This window comes from Nicotiana tomentosiformis, chromosome 6 (genome assembly GCF_000390325.3).
Source record: "Nicotiana tomentosiformis chromosome 6, ASM39032v3, whole genome shotgun sequence".
Taxonomy (NCBI): domain Eukaryota; kingdom Viridiplantae; phylum Streptophyta; class Magnoliopsida; order Solanales; family Solanaceae; genus Nicotiana; species Nicotiana tomentosiformis.
The window spans coordinates 16,206,633-16,227,756 of NC_090817.1; the positions used below are offsets into that span (position 1 = coordinate 16,206,633).

General features: G+C 36.4%; 1 pseudogene; it reads right to left on the minus strand.

The window, feature by feature from the left end:
* Positions 1 to 10,705: 10,705 nt before the first annotated feature.
* On the minus strand, positions 10,706 to 16,536 carry LOC104119374 (tryptophan synthase beta chain 2, chloroplastic-like; annotated as a pseudogene).
* Between the last annotated feature and the right edge of the window lie 4,588 nt (positions 16,537 to 21,124).

The following is a 21,124-nucleotide window of genomic DNA, read 5'->3' on the forward strand; positions in this document are numbered from 1 at the left end:
TCTATCATGGGATCAACACAACCAAAAATTATGCAGTGAATCAACTTGCTGGTGAAAACTTTATGACTACGCCATATGCGGAGGCGTGTGAGATTTTAGATGAAATGGCGGACACATCATCGGCATGGCAATCCCGGGCTAATGTTCCACAAGGTGATCCCAATGTGATTCACCTCCACAAAGAGTTGCATGACCATGGGCAAGCCATAACCGAATTGACTACCACCATAAATAAACTAGCAAAGGCTCAACTTACACAAGTGCAAAATCCTTGGCAAGTCAATGCCATGGAGGGAGTAAACATGATGGTGAACAAACGGAAGACCAAGGTTCCACAAGTGCAACAACAGGTGGACAATTTTGTGCAAGAAGATAGTGGGTTTGATCAAGATGATTCTTACAATGACCAAGAAGAGGAGGTGCAATATGTGAGGAACTTTCAACCGAAATGAAACAATTTCCAAGGCCCAAATCAACAACAATGGTGACCTCAAAACAATCATGGAACTTGTAATTCTAACCACCAAGGTAATTGGAGTGGTGAAAACAATCAAGGGAATTGGCATAACTACAACAACCAAGGAAATTGGAATGGCAATAATCAAGGTAATTGGGGAGCTAACAATCAAGGTGGATGAAACAATATCAAGGCAACCGTGGGCCACGTTTTCAAAACCCCCGATGTATCAACAATCGAGTAACTCGCCTCCTTATCCTTCCCATGGTTCTAGTTCTTCCAACAATGAAATGGGGCGTATTGAGAACATGTTCAAGCAAATGATGGAAAAGAATGCCGATTCTGATTCCCAACTTGCCTCACACAACACATCGATCCGCAACTTAGAAGTTCAAATGTGGAAAATCTCTCAGGCTATAAGTTCTCGTCCTAAGGGGGCATTACCAACCCAAAGGGTGGGAACAACACGGGGCATGCCATGGCCATTACTACAAGAAGTGGAAGAGGTGGGAATGCACCCACCTCAAGTCAAAGGCAACTTGTGGATGATGAGAAAGTGGTACAAGAAGAAGAGGTCCTGAGTGATGCAATCAAATGATGAAGTTTCGATCGATATAGATTTCAATGTGGAAGAGACTCAAGAGGAGGTGAACCCGTTTAGGGATCACATTATTGACATACCGGAACCGGTAGTGGAAAAGGCTAAGGAACCATTGCCTAAGCCTCCACCTCCTTACCCTCAAAGGCTTGCCAATCAAAATGGTGAGAATCAATTCAAAAAGTTCATTCAAATGATCAAGAGTCTCTCAATCAATGTGCCATTAGTGGAAGATTTGGAACAAATGCCCGGCTATGCAAAGTTTGTGAAGGATCTTGTGACAAAGAAGCAGTCCATGAATTTTGAAACTATCAAGGTCACTCGTCAAGTAAGTGCTATTGTGCACTCAATGTCTCCAAAATTGCAAGATACCGACGCTTTTACAATCCCTTGTACAATTGGAAGTGCCGAGTTTGTTAAAGCTCTTTGTGATCTTGGGGTAAGTATCGATTTAATGCCCTATTCGATTTTCAAGACGTTGGGAATTGGGCAACCATGACCCACCTCTATGAGATTATAAATGGTCGATCGTACAATGAAGAGACCGTTGGGAGTGATTGGAGATGTATTGGTTCGTGTTGATAAATTCATTCTTCCGGCGGATTTTGTCATTCTTGATTGTGAAGTGGATTATGAGGAGCCGATTATTCTTGGAAGATCTTTCCTTGCTATGGGGAAGGCTCTTTGTGATGTAAAAGCCGGAGAACTCACTATTCGGGTGGGTGATGAAAAAGTGGTATTCCATGTATGCAAATCCATAGCGGCAACCAAATAGCAATGCAGTGTGTTCTTTTGTGGACTCGGTGATCGATGTGATTGTAGATGATACAAGTGCCACAATCAATGTGGGTGATATGTTGGAGGCCGTCTTGCTCAACTTTGATAATGACGAGATGGATGGTTTCATGGAATGTGGGAACTCTTTTCAAGGAATGGAGTCGTACAACTATGCACCTCGGAAACTATCCTTGGATCTTGAAAATAGGATAACTTCTCCTACAAAGCCTTCCATTGAAGAGCCTCCTACATTGGAGTTGAAACCATTGCCTCCACATCTTCGGTATAAATTTCTTGGACATTGTTCTACTTTACCAGTTATTCTATCCTTTTGTTTGACTAATGTGCAGGTAGACTCTACATTGGAGGTGCTACACAAGAGCAAGAAGGCTACTGGATGGACATAAACGGATATTCGGGGAATAAGCTCCACATTTTGCATGCACAATATCAACTTGGAGGAGGACATCAAACCATCTATCAAACATCAAAGGAGACTCAATGAGGCTATGCAAGAAGTGATCAAGAAGGAGATTATCAAGTGGTTAGATGTCGGGGTTGTAAAGACCAGACCGGTCATTTTAAGATCTAGTGCGTCATTTGGCAGTTTGAGGCCATGAGTAGCTTCAATTCGGGTATTATGACTTGTACGTGTGGTCGGAATTGAAATTCGGGAAGTTCGGAGTTGATTTGGAGAGAAAATTCTAATTTCAGAAGCTTTAAATTGGAGGAGTTGGCTGATGGTTGATTTTTGAGTAAACGATCTCGGAATCAGGATTTGAAAGTTCCAATAGGTTCGTATGATGATTTTGGAATTGGGTGTATGTTCGAATCGGGTTTTGCATGACCCGAGAGTATTTCGGCGACTATCATTTGGACGAATTTCATAAATTTAGGTTGAAGTGCATTTCAATGTTATCGATGTCCATTTGGGATTCTGCGTCTGGGAATAGATCTGTGTGATGATTTTGGACTTAGGAGCGCGTCCAGAAGTAGATTTGGAGGTCCGTAGGTCATTTTGGGGTCATTTGGCGAAAGTTGGGAATTTAAAGGTTTTTGGGAATGTTTGACCGGGAGTGAATATTTTTGATATCAGGGTTGGATTCTGATTTTGAAAGTGGGAGTAGGTCTGTAATGTCAATTATGACTTGTGCGCAAAATTTGAGGTCAATCGGACGTGATTTGGTAGGTTTCAGCATCGATTGTAGAAGTTTGAAGTTTCAAAGTTCATTAAGTTTGAATTGTAGGGTGATTCGTGTTTTTGCGTTGTTTGATGTGTTTTAAAGGCTCGACTAAGTTCGTATGATGTTTTAGGACTTGTTGGTATGCTTGGTTGGGGTCCCGGTGGGTCTCATGTGAGTTTCAGATGCTTAGCGGATAGAGTTTTGAACTAAGGGAATGCTGGGATTTTCTGGTTGCTGGTGCAATCGCACATGCGGAAAAAAGGGCCGCAGGTGCGACGCTGTAAAAGAGGCAAGGCAAGTGCAGAAGTGAGGGTCGCGGAAGCAGAAGCGCAGATGCGGAGACTGTTGGGTCGAGCTTGAACCACACCTGGGATGGACTTTCCGCAGGTGCGGAGCCGCAGGAGCAACTATTAGATCGCAGAAGCGAAAATCGTTGCTGGGCAGTTAGGTTTTTAATAACACGGGGTTTGGCCATTTTCATTTCATTTCCTCCATGAGAGTCGACCTTGGAGCGATTTTGGAGCACCATTTTCACTGTGAATAATGAGGTAAGTGATTTCTACCATTTGTGAGTTAAATATACGAATTTAGGCTTGTAAATGCATGAACATTTGTAAAAATTTGGGATTTTGAAGAAAAAGCCTAGAAATTGGTATTTTTAGATTTTTACCACAAAATTGGATATAAAATTTGGAATAAATAATATAATCAAGTTCATGGTGTTATGAGTAAAGATTACCTTCAAATATTTTCAGAATCCGGGCACATGGGCCTGAGGGTTGCTTTATCGATTCTTCGACCGGAGTTAGAAATTATTGTAAATTGAATTATAATGAGTATTAGAGTATATGTTTGTGGATTTGCACATTTATTGACTAGTTTTGGAGCGATGGGCATCCGTTTGAGTTGTTGAAAAGACTTTGGAGCAGGTTATGGAATTTCGGAGCGAGGCAAGTCTCTTTTCTAACCTTGTAAGAGGAAAATTAACCCCACAGGTGAATTGAATTTATATGTGCTCTTATTTGCGGGGGCTACGTACGCACGAGATGATGAGAGTCCGTGCGTAGCTACTAATTATGACTATGTCCGGGTAGTTTTAGTTTTACACCATGCCTTGTTGATACCGTTATTTGATTATGTTTATTATTTGCCTTGAAAAGAGTTGAGATTTGAGTATGCTTAAAAAGAATTGAGGAATATTATAATAACTTGAGAACTTTGTGTTCAACCGTGTTGCAACTATATTACGCAAGTGGGGTAAATTTCTACTACTCTCATGGGAGTGGGTTCGCTTCGGCAGGTTAATAGATGCATCTATGGTTCACGTCGTTCGACCCTCGGAAGTGCACATTTTAAATATTGATGTTGGATTGGGCCGTATGACCTCGGCATGACCTGCGCATGATAATTATTTGGAACTAATAATACTTGACATTGCTTCATTGGCTTGAGATATAAATTGTTAATTGATGAGAATAAAATTCGGGAATTTCTATTCGTAAGGGGATTGTTTATTATTTCCGGTTATTGAGTTTACAGCTATATTATGAAAATCCATGCTTAATTATAACATCGGTATTTTATTGTTAGCCTATAGTAAGTGTCAGAGTCGACCTCTTGTCAATATTTCTTTGAGGTTAGACTGGATACTTACTTGGTACACGTTGATTTACGCACTCATATTACACTTGCTGCACATTTTTGTGCAGGTACATATATGTCTAGTGGCCTTGTGAGCGCAGAGGCGCAGTTATTGCGGGGACTTAGGTGAGTTGCATCCCATGTTACGATCCGCAGCCAGTAGAGTCTTCTTCAGAGTTACTTATATATCCTTCCTGTCTAATTTGTAATCCGGACAAATATTGTATTTTATTTTACTTCCTAGTTGATGCTGATGCACTTCTGACACCGGGTTTTGGGGGGTTACTTATGGGTTGTTCAATATTGTAGTTGCGAAAACATTTCCATTTACTCTATAAATCTTATCTCTTATTATTTAATTGAAGGAAATTATGATTTCAACAATACTAAAATGAGTAATTAAGTTAATCAATTATTGTTGGCTTGCCTGACAGCGGTGTTAGGCTCCATCAAGACTTTTAATCAGTTTTGGGGCGTGAAAGGGATTGTCTACCCCATTTTCGATAGTTCGTGGACTTCTCCGGCACAATGTTTCCCAAAGAAGGGGGGCATGACGGTGGTCACCAATGACAAGAATGGGTTGATTCCCACAAGAACGGTGACCGGGTGGAGAGTGTGTATGGACTATCGCAAGCTCAACAAAGTCACAAGGAAGGATCATTTTCCACTTCCCTTCCTTGACCAAATACTTGATAGTTTGGCCGGCCGTGCTTTCTATTGCTTTCTAGATGGATATTCAGGCTACAACCAAATCCTTATTGCTCCAAAGGATCAAGAGAAAACAACATTTACATGTCCATATGGTATGTTCGCCTTCAAGGGGATGCCATTTGGGTTATGTAATGTACCAACGACTTTTCAAAGGTTTATAATGGCTATCTTCACGGACATGGTGGAGGACTACCTTGAATGTTTCATGGATGACTTCTCGGTGGTTGGGGATTCCTTTGATGATTGGTTGGCAAATTTGGATAAAGTATTGGCAAGATGTGAAGAAACGAATTTGGTGCTAAATTGGGAGAAATGTCATTTCATGGTTGAGGAAGGCATTGTCCTTGGCCACAAGATCTCAAAGAATAGCACTGAAGTCGACAAGGCAAAAATTGAGGTGATTTCTAAACTTCCACCTCCAACTTCGGTGAAAGGCGTGCGGAGTTTCTTAGGCCACAATGATTTTACCGGCACTTTATCAAGGATAGCTTGTCCTTACTGCATGGAAAATAGTAAAGCGTTCACTTTGAAACATGGCCGAAAGCAATCATGGTTTGATTGTCACCGTTAATTCTTGCCTGATGATCATGAGTTTAAAAGGATGAAAAATGCATTCAAAAAGAATAAAGTGGAATATGATTCTCCACCTCCGATACTTTCAGGTGAGAAAATTTGGGAGAGGGTCCAGAACTTCAGTAAAGTTACTGACGCTCCACCTTATAGATTCCCCGGATATGGTGTTAATCATAATTGGACGAAACAGAGTATATTTTGGGAGTTGCCTTATTGGAAGGATAATCTTCTCCGACACAACCTTGATGTCATGCATATTGAGAAGAATTATTTTGATAATTTGTTCAACACAGTGATGGATGTTAAAGGTAAGACAAAAGATAACCCGAAGGCTAGAATGGACTTACAAGAATATTGCAGGCGGCCTGAATTATACTTGCAGACAGCAAACAATGGTAAGGTGTTCAAGCCCAAAGCAAGTTACACATTCACTTTGGAGGAAAGACGACAAATTTGTGATTGGGTTACGAAATTAAAGATGCCTGAGGGTTATGCGTCGAATCTTGGAAAAAAAGTAGATATGGAGGTAGGGAAGTTGAGCCATTTGAAAAGTCATGACTGCCATGTTTTCATGGAGACCTTAGTGCCTATTGCATTTTGTGGTTTGCCTGAAAGAATCTGGAAACCCATCACAGAGATTAGTTTATTTTTCAAAGACTTGTGTTCTACCACATTAAGGGAAGAAAACCTACTTCGGATGGACCAAAACATCCGTGTAATTTCTAGTAAGATGGAAAAAATATTCCCATGTAGTTTCTTTGATGTGATGGAACACCTTCCAATACACCTTGTACACGAGGCACGACTTGAAGGGCATGTTCAATGCATATGGATGTATCCCTTTGAGAGGTAATATTATAAGTTTGATGTAATATTCTATTTTATTTGAATGTTCTTGGCTAACATGAGATTATGTAGGACAATTGGCAAATGCAAATAATTTGTTAAGCAGAGGAATAAGATTGAAGGATCTATATGCGAAGCCTATCTTGCAAAGGAAACTGCACATTTTTGTTCTTATTATTTTGAGAGTAACGTGCCATGTTCTAGGAATAGGCCCAATAGGCACACGGTCGAATGTGTGAATGATCCATTATATCCACCAATGTCCATATTCAATCAACCAGGCCGATGTTCTAAGGATGTTAGAAAGAGAAGTTTGAGTGATATGGAGTACAAGTCAGCTACACTTCATGTGTTGCTAAATTGTCCCGAAGTTGTACCATTTCTCAAGTAAGTATTGATTTATTAGTTATCAAAATGTAAAATTTACTGTGACTACATATTGATGCAACTACTAAAAATATTTGATATGTCACAGTCACTTCATGGGTCAATTTGGCTATGATGTTGTATATACGAGATTTGATACGTGGTTCAAACAGTTTGTAAGTGTATATATATATATATACACATATGTAGTGAATGTATAAAAATTGATTCATCAGTTGTGCTAACTTATGACTTTTTTTAACTCTATGTAGGTAAATAATCCAAATAATGGTGTAAATCAATGTCTAAGTACGTAGTGAATGGTTATAAGTTTCATACAGAGGATTGCTCTAAAAATAAAAATAGCAACAACAGCGGGGTGTGGGTTCAAGGTGGTGATGGCAACCAAGTTGGAGATATTGATTATTATGGTGTGGTCAAAGAAATATTACAACTAGAATATACAGGTTGGCCATATAAGAAATTGATACTCTTTAGATGCAAGTGGTTTGACCCAAATCCAACAAGAGGTACAAGAGTACACAACCAATACAACATAATTGAGGTTAATCATACGAGGGAGTATGATCGCTATGATCCTTTCATAATTGCACATAACGTTAGGCAAGTGTATTATGCTCCTTATTCATTGCGGCGGAATAAGTCCGATTGGTGGGTTGTAATAAAAACTAAGCCTGTAGGTAGGGTGGAAGTCGAGAATGTGTTAGATGTTGCATATCAAAACGATATCTCCAATGTTCACCAAATAGTGGACGATCAGTTAGAAAATGATTTGGAACATCCTGAACGCATATTGGAAGAAGTTGATATAAATGAAGTAACAATTATAGAAAATGAGGACGAAGAATCAACTGATGAAGCTCAAACAAGTGAGGACGAAGAATTCTCGGACGAGGAACAATACGTCGATGAGGATTAAAAAGTTGGTTTTTTAAAGCACTCTCGTTTTATAGCTAGTTTCTTATATGTTTCAATCTAAATGTGTATTATATTATGCAGATGGCAGGCAAGGGTCAAGGTAACAATGACCCTACTAGTTCTCGGGGTCGAGAAAAGGGTAGGAAGGGAAAGAGGAGGGTAGAAAATAATACTCCCTCTTGTCCACCCTTTTCAGAGATGCCTATGTCTTATCCTCCACCACACGGCTATACTGAGCTGCCACAGCATCACGAGCCGTACACCTTCATTCAGACACCCAGTCTTCCATCACAGGGCCACAGGACTATACGTCCGACATACAGTCCAGCTGCCTCACAGCCATCTGCATCACATCCACATGGATCACATCCCTACATATCACAGCCACATGGATCGCATCCACCCATGTCACAGCCACTCGGGTCACAGCCACTCGGGTCACAGCCATCGGTATCACATCCACTTGGGTCGCATCCAGCTATGTCGCAGTCACAGGGATCGCAACCATCTTCATCATCGACTCCATCTATTGCAGGCCTTCGCCTGGGAGGCATTAGCTCTGACCCGCCTACACCGTCTTCACATGCCTCTGATACACATGCTTCGAATGGTGATGACGAGGTAGTGCATTATGATCGATATGGCAGGATCATCATAGTCCCTGAGGGTGATGGGTAAGTGTTATTCATTATTTTTGCGTCTATTGATTTGTAACATTTTTACTAAGTTATTAATGTGTTTTTATTGTTAAATTGCAGGTTCAGGCCGGGTAATAAGACTAGAGGATAATCACCAATGCTATCAGAAAGCTTTATGATGGCCCTTATGCGACTTGGACTGATTTCCCATTCTCACTGAAGGAGCAAATTTTCAATCAATTTAAGGTATAAATATTCTTCTAAATAGTTTAATAATTTATATTTATGATGTTTCCATGTAATATTTAACTTTTTAAATACATAGCAAGTGTGTATGGGAAGACCGCTATAGTGCGGAAGTGGCTACAAATTTTCATCATAAAGCTCGCAAGAGATTGGCGGATGCTTTTTCGGATGCTAGAAAGAAGAACAAGAGGCATGGCTAGTTACTTGAGAATTTGTGGAATGATTTGCAAAGGCAATGGCTTACCGTAGAGTTCTTAGAGAGGAGCAAAAAAGGAAAGAAAGCTCGCGCATCCGAGAAGGGATCCTTGCACACTGGAGGTGTGATCGGCCTAGGGACAATAAAAAGAAGATCGGTACGTAATTGCTTAAATTATTTTACTTTTCTAAGTATATCTATTCTGTTTATTAACTAAATTAATTTGTTTTCAGGAAAAGAAGTATGGGCGTCCAATGAGTCATGATGAGCTATTCAAGGAGACACATGTTGTGAAGAAGAAGAAAGAGGGGGATCGAGATAGGTGGGTCGAGGACCGGACCTCGACTGCATATGTAAGCTTTCAATTTTATTTAAGTATTATAATTTACTTTTATAAAAAACTTGAAATACTGATTTAATTTAAAATAATATAGGGTCGCTACCAAAGTAACGTGAAGGAATTCATCCGTAGTCATCCAGCTGGTGATTTGGTTGTTGTTGTTGTGTTGTTGTTGTTGTTGTTGTTGTGTTTTTGTGGTTGTTGTTGTGTTGTTGTATTGGTATGCTCGCAGGTGGTTTAGCTGCCAAAACAGGCATTTTATGCCAAAATTAAACCCAGAAAAACCGACCAAAGTTGGTCGGTTTTTAATAAATAAATAAAATTATTCCAAAATACCGACCAAAGTTGGTCGGTTAATGAACATTGAATTCCCAGAATTCAACACTACCGTCCAACTTTGGTCGGTATTTTTCTTGCATTGTTGAGATTACCGACCATAGTTGGTCGGTAATGTTTAATTTTAATTATTTTTAAAAAATATATACTTTCAATTACCGACCAAAGTTGGTCAGTTTTTTTTAATTTTAATAATTAATAAAAAAATATAATTTAGTTAAACCGACCAACTTTGGTCGGTAAAATTAAATTAATAAAATATATTTCCGACCAAAGTTGGTCGATAAGTAATTAAACTTGTCAGATGGTCATTTCAATATACCGACCAAAGTTGGTCTGTAATTTCCGACCAACTTTGATCGATAAGCCATTCCGACCATCAAAACACCGTCCACACCGTAATGGTCGCGTTTTGGTCGGTAATTTGCCATAACCGACCAACGTTGGTCAGTATTTTTGGTCGGTTTTTAGCGAATTTCTAGTAGTGTAAGTCCATAACCAAAACCCGGCGTAATATAAGTCAAAGTCACAAGCCCTATGACAATGCATAAATCAATCATATACAACTGTGTCTAGTAAAGAAGGGAAAATATAAAAAGGGTTATAATAGGACTCCGAGGCCTGCGGATGCGGGCAAGTGTACGTTGAAGTCTCCAAATACAAACTCAGCTCACTAGTGCCGGGATTGATAAGAAGTATCTGGATCTGCACAAAAAGATGTGCAGAAGCGTAGTATGAGTACACCACAACGATACCGAGTAAGTGTCAAGCCTAACATCGGTAGAGTAGTGACGAGGTCAGGCCAAGGCCCTACTGGAAATAATAAGAAACAGGACGAAAGATATAACAATACAATGGGAATGACAATGGAAATAAAACAAATGAGGAATTTACCAAAAGTTAACTACACAGAATCAAGGCAGATAATACAACACCGAAGGAAACAAGGATTGACATGTTAAGGAAACAAACAACCAAGACAAGTACAGCAAATAGAGAAAGATCAACAAAGGTCACTGCCGAGGTACCGCCTCGTAGTCCCAAATCACAAAAGTAACTCACAGTTTTTGGTTATATCACCGCGGGAGCCTTTACATTATGTTTTGAAAATTATTTTTTCCGAAATAGCATCCCGCGTTTTAGCCCATCTTATCACACATCATGGCTTCTAGTAGTTCCCCTACTAGCCACGCATATCAAACCCACCTTATCTCACTGCATGCATTTTAACCCCCAGGCGTTATACCACCGCATGCGTATCAATATCACAACGTATCACAAATCGCACCTCAAGTGCCCAATATCACAACTTGTCAGAGAAAATAAACAATAACAGAATTTCACAATAAGGATCCATCGGCTCAACCACAATGTACGCAAAGTCTCAACAATAACAACCGAAAGAATAACTCAATAGAATGATATTTCACTAGGCCAAGCATTACCAGGGAGCTCCATCAAACCTTCAAATATTTAATAGCAGTCTGAATGTCCTTATATCCTCTACCACTGTAGTTAAGCACAACCTTAGTTCCATTCGGAAGAGTTGGACACAGCTTCTCTAAGTAGGCCAGAGCATGAGATGTTTCCAGAGCGGGGATAATGCCCTCTAACCGAGATAACCTTTTGAAGGCTGCAAACATAAAGACATAAGTGAAACTTGAATGGATTTATTTGATACGTCAAAAAAATGCAACAAAAGTGGAAGCCAGTTACAGACTAGAAAATAATAACTTCGAAGGGATCCAAATTATACGCAAAGCTTTGAACTAAGAGTAAGTGAAATCACTTATCACCTTCCAAAGCCTCCTCATCTGTGATACTATGGTACTCTGCTCTCCCCAAATCTTTCAAGAAGCTGTATTCTGGCCCAACTCAAGGGTAATCCAACCTAATAACCAGGGAGAAAACCAGTTAGAAGACATAATTCATAGCGATATGCCTATCCCATTCAGGATTTCGTAATAGCATAATGAGCACTTTGGTAACAAGTAAAGTTCAAGTTATTACCCAGCACTGATAGAGTGGGTCTCAACTATCTGCCCATCTTCATCCTACAGTAGATAGCTCATAGCTCCATGAAGAACACCCACCTCTCACTTTGTCAAAGTGGCAGCATGTTTACCACTGTCTAGACCAAAACCTGTTGCCTCCACCCCAATCAGCCTCACATATTTGTCATCAACAAACTCATGAAACAGTCCCCTAGCATTTGAACCTCCTCCAACACATGCAACAAGCACATCTGGCTTCCTACCCCACTTCTCTAATGATTGCTTCCTCGTTTCTTTACCGATCACTGCATGAAACCCCCTAACCATCATGGGGTAAGGATGTGGTCTAATAGAACCAAGTATGTAATGAGTTGTTTCGACATTTGTAACCCAATCCCTTATAGCTTCTGAAGTAGCATCCTTGAGCGTAGCAGTTCCAGAGTGGACAGCTCTAACCTACATGTAAATTTTGGGAAGCTAATTAAATATCAGAAAAATTGACTCAAATGCAAAAGAAAAAGTTACAGTTTCAACCTGCAATAGATATACTTATGTAATTATCCCCATCGAATAGCAAACCATGATTTGAAATATGAACATGCGTTGCAACAAGAGGATGGAAAATATGAACTGAAGATTGACCATCTACAGGAATATATCACAGAAAACAAGTAATGGTACATGTAAACTTCTGTTATTAAGCCATTAGCAGAATGACGAGTGGTCTTCAGATCAAAATAGAGGCAGGGAAATTTATCCAAAAAAGAAAACGATCAATATCAAGACTAATTGGGGGTAACCTTGTGCCTTCATCCATTTCTAGTTGGTAGTTGAGGTTTTGGTATTAAGATAGTCAAGCTCAAGAACAAAGATAGCTCTCACAAGCATTGCAGATCAATAATTTGTTTAGTTAAACTTCATGCTACCTTCAATTTACTTGACTGATTCATGGATTTTAAGAAGATGCACTCTCTTCATCAGTACACATCTAAGCCCTACTCTCCAAGTTCATAAAAATTCATAGCATATTCTATTTTTCCCATTTACCAATATTTTGCACGCATACACTGTGTAAGGTTGCGTACGATAAACCCTTACGGTACGACCCTTTTTCCGACCCCGCGCATAGCGGGAGCCCTTTATTCATTTGTTCCTTGAACCTATAATTCATCCATGGAGCATAGAGAAGAAACCACACAATTTTTCCTGTTAGTCTCACTGAGGGTAGCCAATTCAGTTAATAAAAGGTTGCACTTCTAGAGATTTTAGGTGAAGCTGCAAAAGTCAATCAGTGAACTCCTTGTAGAAATTTTCAAAATCTCTCCTGAAGTATGCTAAGAACAGAACAAACAATCCACAATGTAGGACACAAACCTCAGCTCCAAGCAGCCTCATTCTGAAGAAATTCAGTGCTCGTCTCTCCATATCTTGAGCACCAATATAAATAACACACTCCAAACCAAACCGAGCACAGACAGTAGCAGTGGCAACACCGTGTGCTGACCAGTCCCTGTCTTAGCAATAATGCATTTCTTTCCCAAGCGCTTGGCAAGCAAAGCCTGGGCAACATCATTATTGATTTTGTGGGCACCAGTGTGGTTTAGATCTTCCCTCTTCAAGTAGATCAATGGTCCTTCACCATCTGCACGTTTGTAATGCTCAGTAAGCCGCTCGACAAAATAAAGAGGGCTCTCTCTGCTAACATAATCTCTCAATATTCCTTTTAGTTCTTTCTGCAGTCAGCATAAATCATGTCAATGAGTTAGAATTTCTATAGGGGTCATAACAAGTCTGCCTGATGTAAAACAATTGAAATCAATCAACTACACCACAATCTCATAACGATTCGAGTCGACTTATCAATCCTCTTTATATGTTCAGAACTGTTCAAATTATTTTCATTCAAATACTAAATAGTTTCTCCTTTAAGGCAATTACAAAAATTAAGGGTTCTCTAAATCCCAAGTCAGTCATACCATGAAAGTGTGGGAGAGAGTGGTTGAAGTGAGGGTGAGGATGACAGTGACTGTATCCGACAACCAGTTCGGAATTTTGCTGGGTCGTTCGGCTACAAAAGTTATACACCTTGTTAGGAGGTTGGTGGAACTGTACAGATAGAGGAAGAAGGATCTGCACATGGTCTTTATTGACCTAGAGAAAGCGTATGACAAGGTTCCTAGAGAAGTTCTCTCGAGATGCCTGGAGGCAAAAAGTGTGTCGGCTCCCTACATTATGGCGATTAAGTACATGTATGATGGGGCTAAGACTCGGGTTAGGATAGTAGGAGGCGACTCTGAGCATTTTCCGATTGTAATGGGGTTACACCAAGGTTCTGCGCTCAGTCCGTTCTTATTCGCCCTGGTGACCAACGCGTTAACACACCATATTCAAGTGGAGGTTCCATGGTGCATGCTATTCGCCGATGATATAGTTCTGATTGATAAGTCGCGAGCCAGTGTTAACGAGAGGCTAGAGGTTTGGAGACAGGATCTTGAGTCTAAGGGTTTCAAGCTGAGCAGGACGAAGACGGAATACCTGGAGTGTAAATTCAGCGCTGAGCCAGGGAAAGTGGGCGTGTATTTGAGGCTTGAATCACAGGTCATCCCGAGTAGAGGAAGCTTCATGTACCTTGGTTCGGTTATCCAGGGTAGAGGGGAGATCGACGAGGATATCACACACCGTATTGGGGTAGGATAGATGAAGTGGAGGTTAGCATCTAGAGTCCTGTGTGACAAGAGAGTGCCACCAATACTCAAAGGTAAGTTCTATAAAGCGGTGGTTAGACCGGTCATATTGTATGGGGCTGAGTGTTGGCCCGTTAAGAACTCACATATCTAGAAGATGAAAGTAGCAGAAATGAGGATGTTGAAATAGATGTGTGGGCACACTAGAATAGATAAGATTAGGAATGATTTTATTCGGGAGAAGGTGCATGTGGATCCCATTGATGACAAGATGCGGGAAGCGAGGCTTAGATGGTTCGGACATGTTCAAAGGAGAAGCCCAGATGCTCTGGTATGGAGGTATGAGCGGCTGGTTGTGGAGGGCACGAGAAGAGGTATAGGGCGGCTTAAGAAGTATTGGGGAGAGGTGATCATACAGGATATGGTGAGGCTCCAGATTCCCGAGGACATGACACTTTATAGGAAGATGTGGAGGTTGAGTATTAGAGTTGTAGGTTAGGATGTAGTTGAGTCTTGACTTACTTCATACCATTGTGGGACTAGCCATGTAGGGTTTTTGTCTAAGATAGCTAGTGACAATGTTGTGTTTTACTACTTCGCTTTTCAGTGCATGTCATATTTACTAGCTATCGTTTTGTTTTTCATCTTTCTTATGTAATTCATGGTGTTCCTATTTTTCCTATGATTGTTGTGGTGATACTAATACTGTCTCCTTTTGTCCTTTTGTCTTTTTGTTTTCTTGAGCCGAGGGTCTTTCAGAAACAGCCTTTCTACTCCTTTTGGGGTAGGGGTAAGGTCTGCGTACACACTAACCTCCCCAAACCCCATTAGTGAGATTTTACTGAGTTGTTGTTGTTGTTGTTATCTAAATCCCAAGTCAAATGAAAAATAAAAATTTGAAAAAAGGGGGTCAAGTGAATAAGCTCAGAAGTCATAGCTACAACTGTTTATATCAGAATAAACACTTCAATTATACTAAATTGCCAACAAAATTGTAGCTCATGCACTAAGAAATTATGCTTAAAGCAAATTTGTATACTTTATTTTAAAACACGCACAATATATGCATTTGAAGCTAGTTCTCAGGAATTTGCTAATTTGTGCCCACCTATTTCATCATGTTATAAAGACACAGACTTTGGATATCAAGAAATACTAGTCCACTAGTTTCATCATTTCACGATTGAATAATAACTAAAAGAATAGCTTCTTTTTTGGTCAGTTTCACTATTCATATTTCAAAGGATAAGAGAAAAATAGAAAAGGGTTAGACATCTAATAATACGTGGCTAACTCCGGGAAAACAATATAGCCGGTTGTAACGTCCAATCAATCAGATCTGCTCTTCTTACAAAATGCATATTGCGGTTAAAAAAACAATAACATCAAGTACATCTCAATCCCAAAACTAACTTGTCTCAACTATATGAATCTTCTACTCTACCCATTTCGCTCTAATTGGGCCCAATCTCATTCCAATACTCAAAAAATAAAACTTAATCAGCAATTTAAGAATGCAAAAAATCAAACACCTGAAAGTCATGGTCGGTAGCGAGCGAACTGAAGGCGGTTTTGAGCTCGTCGAGAGCATGCATTAGTCTTTCGGGTACATATTTGCCCCCAATTTACCGAACCAGCCCAACAAATCGGGTCGTTGAATGACGGCGGGTTCCGCAACGTCCTGAGCCGACATTGATTGTACAGAAGCTATTGCATGCAGTTAGGGGTGTCAAATGGGCGTGTCGGATCGGATATGATACAGTATTACATGTTAAAGAATTTACTACTCTCCTTTTCTGTCCTTTTCTACCTTTTCCTGGCCATAGGCAAAAAGAAAAGAAGTGTAAAAATTGAAATTGCTATTTACAACAGAATGTTACAGGTTTACAGTTGTAGGAAGAGCAGATTTGGCAGTTTGTAACAGTTTTTTGCTAGACTTGGAAATCAATGTGCCCTAAGTGTCATAACTATGGTTTGTAATATTTCTGTGCCCATCTAATATTAATATAACTACTTCCTATTTCTAAAAAAAAAACATTAACATACAAGAATTCCTATGCACAAATTAAATTATATTCCTCCAGAGTCCAGAGTATGCAATTGAGGCTATTCCTAATGAGCTAAAAAGTACTGGAAATGCAATCATATACATGTTGGTCAGCATCATAAATTGGCTAGCGAAGTTATAGTGAGATAGGCCTGGCAAGTGGGCCGGTCCAGGCCCGGGACCGGCCCAGGACCGCGGGCCAGACGGTTAAACGGGCCAAGAACGTATGGTCCGGTTTTAGAGGGTCTGGTCCGGTCTCGTGGGCCGGTCCTATGATTTGGCCCGCCAGACCCGGGACCGGACCGGTCCCCTTAACGGGCCCAACGGCTAATTTTTTTATTTTTTTTTTTTAAAATAATAAAATAAAATGTTGGACTATATATATATCTTAAAATATACTATATATATATTATACTATACTACATATACATCTTAAGATATACTAAGTATACTAGATATATATAGTAGATATACATGTATATATAGTATATCTTAAGATGTATATATAGTATATAAATCGAATATAGCTTATATATAGTATAAATACATATATATATATATATATATATATATATATATATATATATATATATAGCTTATATATATACTATACTATACTATATATACATCTTAAGATATACTATACTACATATACATCTTAAGAGATAATATATATACTATACTATATATACATCTTAAGATATACTATATATACTACACTATGTATGCATCTTAAGATATACTATATATACTATACTATATATACATCTTAAGATATACTATATATACATAGTATACTAGATATATATAGTAGATATACTATACTACATATACATCTTAGGATATACTATATATATTATACTATATATACATCTTAAGATATACTATATATACTATATATACTATACTATATATACATATTAAGATATACTATACTATATATATACATCTTAAGATATACTATATATACATCTTAAGGTATACTATATATACATAGTATACTAGATATATATAGTAGATATACTATACTACATATACATCTTAAGATATACTAAGTATACTAGATATATATAGTAGATATACATGTATATATAGTATATAAATCGAATATAGCTTATATATAGTATACTATATATATACATACATATATATATATATATATATAAGCTTATATATATACTATACTATAGTCTATTCTAGATATACTAAGTATACTAAGATATACTATATATACATCTTAAGATATACTATATATACTATACTATATACATCTTAAGATATACTATATATACTATACTATATATACATCCTAAGATATACTATATATACATAGTATACTAGATATATATAGTAGATATACTATACTACATATACATCTTAAGATATACTAAGTATACTAGATATATATATAGTAGATATACATGTATATATAGTATATCTTAAGATGTATATATAGTATATAAATCGAATATAGCTTATATATAGTATACATATATATATATATATATATATATATATATATATATAGCTTATATATATATACTATACTATAGTCTATACTAGATATACTAAGATATACTATATATACATCTTAAGATATACTATATATATTATACAATATGCATCTTAAGATATACTATATATACTATACTATATATACATACTAAGATATACATAGTATACTAGATATATATAGTAGATATACTATACCACATATACATCTTAAGATATACTATATATACTATACTACATATACATCTTAAGATATACTATATATACATCTTAAGATATACTATATATACTATACTATATATACATCTTAAGATATACTATATATACATAGTATACTAGATATATATAGTAGATATACTGTACTACATATACATCTTAAGATATACATAGTATACTAGATATATATAGTAGATATACATAGTATACTACATATATATCTTAAGATATACTAAGTATACTAGATATATATAGTAGATATACATGTATATATAGTATATCTTAAGATGTATATATAGTATATAAATCGAATATAGCTTATATATAGTATACAATATATATATATATATATATATATATATATATATATACTATACTATAGTCTATACTAGATATACTAAGTATACTAAGATATACTATATATAGATCTTAAGATATACTATATATATTATACTATAAATATCTTAAGATATACTATATATACTATACTATATACTATATATACATACTAAGATATACTATATATACATAGTATACTAGATATATATAGTAGATATACTATACTACATATACATCTTAAGATATACATAGTATACTAGATATATATAGTAGATATACATAGTATACTACATATATATCTTAAGATATACTAAGTATACTAGATATATATAGTAGATATACATGTATATATAGTATATCTTAAGATGTATATATAGTATATAAATCGAATATAGCTTATATATAGTATACATATATATATATATAATATATAGTCTATACTAGATATACTAAGTATACTAAGATATACTATATATACATCTTAAGATATACTATATATATTATACTATATACATCTTAAGATATACTATATATACTATACTATATATACATACTAAGATACACTATATATACATAGTATACTAGATATATATAGTAGATATACTATACCACATATACATCTTAAGATATACTATATATACTATACTACATATACATCTTAAGATATACTATATATACTATACTATATATACATCTTAAGATATACTATATATACATAGTATACTAGATATATATAGTAGATATACTATACTACATATACATCTTAAGATATACATAGTATACTAGATATATATAGTAGATATACATAGTATACTACATATATATCTTAAGATATACTAAGTATACTAGATATATATAGTAGATATACATGTATATATAGTATATCTTAAGATGTATATATAGTATATAAATCGAATATAGCTTATATATAGTATACATATATATATATATATATATATATATATATATATATATATATACTATACTATAGTCTATACTAGATATACTAAGATATACTATACTACATATACATCTTAAGATATATTATATATACATATTATACTAGATATATATAATAGATATACATGTATATATAGTATATCTTAAGATGTACATATAGTATAACATAGTATAGTATACACACATATATATATAAGCTTATATTTATACTATATTATATATACATCTCATAAGATATATAAACTCTATTCGATATACTATATATACATATTAAGATATACTATATATATTATACTATATACATCTTAAGATATACTATATATACTATACTACATATACATCTTAAGATATACTATATATACATAGTATACTAGATATATATAGTAGATATATATTAAGATATACTATATATACATCTTACTATATATATATATATATATATATATATATATATATATATAGCTTATATATCTTAAGATGTATATATATATATTAAGATCTACTATACTATACTATATATATATAGTATATCTTAAGATGTATATATAGTATATTTTAAGATGTATACTATGTGTGTGTATATATATATATATATATATTTTTTTTTTTTTTTTGATGTATATATAGTATATAAATCGAATTTAGCTTATATATCTTTATTACTATTTTTTTCTCTAATTTCTATAAAAAAAATAATTAAAAATAAAAAGTTTCTGTTGGGCCCGTTTAGGCCCGGGACCGGCCCACTAAACCCAGGCCCGTTAGTTCATGGTCCCGGTCCCGGGCCGGTTATAGCAATAAGCCCGCGAGGCCCAGGACCGTTTAGGACCGGACCGTATAGGACCGGCCCACTTAGAACCGGCCCACTTAGGACCGGGCCCGCGAAGCCCACTTAGGACCGGGCCCGGCCCACTTGCCACCCCTATAGTGAGATCAGTAATTGACGTTTTGAAGCGAAATATAAATAAGCACAAAAAGAAGTGTTTTTTTTTTCACACATTAAAAAGATCAAAAATTCATGTTACACGCTATAGCTACTTTACTTTTTTCTGAATAACTCAATTTCTGGTATGTTCTTTGTTATGCTTAGAACAAAAGAAGATAAGCAGAACTTATCATGGGAGGACCGATGTGAATTGAAGCTAAAGAGGAAGTAGTGGTAGTTATATTAGTTATTATTAATGAATAAGTATTTAGTTTTAAGTATTTTGCAGTTAGTCCCCTTGAGAGTTGATATATACACTTGGCTATTTGCCCAATACCCACTAAGTTAGTTATCTTATTTTGTTTACATGTAAGTTAAGTGGTATACATATGTCATGTAAAGAGAAGTCCAGATTATGAATGAAAAATCTCTTTTCTTTTGCCCTAACTTATTACTTAGCAGTAGCTTCTATTTTCTCTCTAACTTCTAGCATGCATCAGTGGCATCAAAGCGGCGCTCTTGGCACCGTAAATCCATGTCTTCCGAAATTGCAGAGGTGATGGGTATCCTTCACAACATGTCTGCTAACATGAAGCAGT